General features: G+C 47.7%; 1 protein-coding gene across 1 annotated transcript in view; it reads right to left on the reverse strand.

Annotated features, from left to right (window-relative positions):
- Positions 1–562: 562 nt before the first annotated feature.
- WDR74 (WD repeat domain 74) overlaps positions 563–2,316 on the reverse strand; it is a 13,994-nt gene continuing 12,240 nt past the window's right edge. Inside the window, exon 12 of the transcript XR_006416520.1 lies at positions 563–920. The gene's annotated coding sequence lies outside the window, so the exon portion shown is untranslated. The remainder of the gene's footprint in view (positions 921–2,316) is intronic.

Here is a 2,316-nt window from a genome sequence, read left to right on the forward strand (position 1 = left end):
CAGCATTACATGCAAACCGGATATGAGGCAGGATAAAAATCAAATAAATTAACCATTTGTTTTTGCTGTCACAAAAAACCCCTCTAGAAATCAAATCAGGAAATCTATTGAGACTATAAAAAGGACAGAATCTAAAAGCCCACTTCCATGTACTTTACTCAGCCCATGCTTCTAAGCATACTCAGTGGTAGCGAATAAAGCCCTCTCTTTTTGGCCGTTTAGGGAATATCAGATTATACAATCCTGAAATGCGCCAAAGTACCAAAAGGACAAATTGGCAGCTTCAACGGTTTGTCCTGCCATCAAAAGCATCGATGGCATGGTAGGACATTTTGACCAAGCCGGCTGGTGGCCATCAGCAAATCTTTAAAAGGTGTGTTTTACCTGATGCATAGGCTGATGGGCTATGTTGGCCTTGCTGGGCCACACCACCTCCATCTGAGTAATGACAAGAACATCCGAAGCAATCAGAATTCCTTACTTTCCATGGATGGTTGAGTCCTTTCTCATTCAGACTATGATAAAACTACTTCAGATGGCACACAATAGAGAGTTCCATAGAAACTGTGATAATTAAACTTTATTCCCCTTGGCTGTAAGACTGCTGGTGGTTTGCAACAATGCTATCATAGCCCACGTGATCTTTTCTGTCCAGATTGTCTGTCTCCTCACAGAGGCTTCCTCCATGGTCTAATTATGGGAGGGCTCAGTGTGAGGTTCTTCAGAAGGTTCCTGGCTGGGACCAGCTCCTTCTTCCTGGATTTTGTCACTTTTTCCAGAATCCCGCCTGGTGCTGAAGGCAGAACAACGTCTCCAAATCACATGAATCCTCGTGTTTTCAGAACGTTCTTTCAGATTTGATACCTCCACTGATTTCTTCTTACCTTTGCTCCGCAGGCTAGGTTTTTTCCTTTTTTTCCCTGAAAACAAGGGTACAGTTATGGCACTGGAAAAGGAGAAGACAGAAGGAAATCTTAGCTTTTTGGGTTTTTTCTGTTTCCCCTCTGTCCTCATGCCCATCACAGAGTGATGGAAACCAGGCAGGGACCAGCGCTACTGGGCTGTTGCCAGAAAGCAAAAGGGAAAAAAAAACGGGTTGAGAAGAACAAGAAACACCATTACCAATTCATAGAGTCACTTTTCCCAGCCTGTTTCAGTCAAGATGTTTTGGACAACTTCCTGCTGGAATGGCTTTAAAGTGAAATTTAGACATGTGTTTTGAGGCCTTGCATCAAATGTTTGTCTCATCTCTGCCTCAGAACAGTCTCACCCTCTTCTGGCATCACCCCACATGGTCTTTCACCCCACTTGGCACAGATCAACACCATGTGCCATGGAAGTCTTTGCTAAGCAGGATGTTCCAGGTGGCTCAAGCAAGTGAGCCAAGCCACAGACCTCTGGGCAATTAAAATATGCCTTTGTCAATGTGACCTTCAGGGGAATCTCATCTGGGTCCAGTTCAGTCCAGCTGTAGGACTTCAGGCTGCAAACAGGCGCTTTCTCGAGTGAATTTATTTTGTTGTTTTTATATTAGGCCATTGGTGTGAATTACACCTTGCACACTTACTTAGAGAACAGAGAAACAGCCCTGATCCCAAATGGCAAATCAGGCAGTGAAGGAACAACAAGGCATATATGGAGATAAAGGTGGGCAGTGGAAAATGGGAACGCCTGGTTTTCTTTTGGGGGGTGTTGTGTTGGCGGCACCACATACAGGATTCGAGAAAGGTCTTGGATTTCACACTGCTTCATTTGGCATCCCTACTAGGGGCTGCTTATATAGTTACACTCCTGTCCTTTCCGATGAAAATAGGGGTGTGTTTGAAATGCCCTACCTGGCTCGGCCAGTGGCTCCCACATGCATTACTACGCACTGCTGAGGGCATGACTCTAATTCTCACCGATCTTGTTTGCTTACTCTGCAAAAACCCATCCCAGACAATTCCCAGCATGTTGCGTCCTAAATGAATGAGGCCTGGCTACTGGCACCATCAAGCCAGGACTCTGGGGCACAAGTCCGGGACCCCGCTCTGGGCAATGGGTGGGCAAGTTCCCAAAGGCAGTAGCAGGCCAGCTTACCGCCTTTTGAGGAATGCCAAATCACGCTAACAGGCTGCAGAAAAATCCATCATGTCCAGAATCCAAAATCACCCAGCCGCACTCCGAGCCCTGGCTCCGCTCCCATGTGAAGAACCGGTGAACAAGCCACAGGCACGCACCGGGCAACCCACGCGCCCGCCGTGGGTTCGTGTCACGCCTCCCCCGCGCGCAAGTCACCCCTCGACCCCGCTCTGGATCGGGACCTCCGCCCCCCCC

The sequence above is a fragment of the Varanus komodoensis genome, unplaced genomic scaffold (genome assembly GCF_004798865.1).
Source record: "Varanus komodoensis strain SLA01 unplaced genomic scaffold, ASM479886v1 scaffold55, whole genome shotgun sequence".
NCBI lineage: Eukaryota > Metazoa > Chordata > Lepidosauria > Squamata > Varanidae > Varanus > Varanus komodoensis.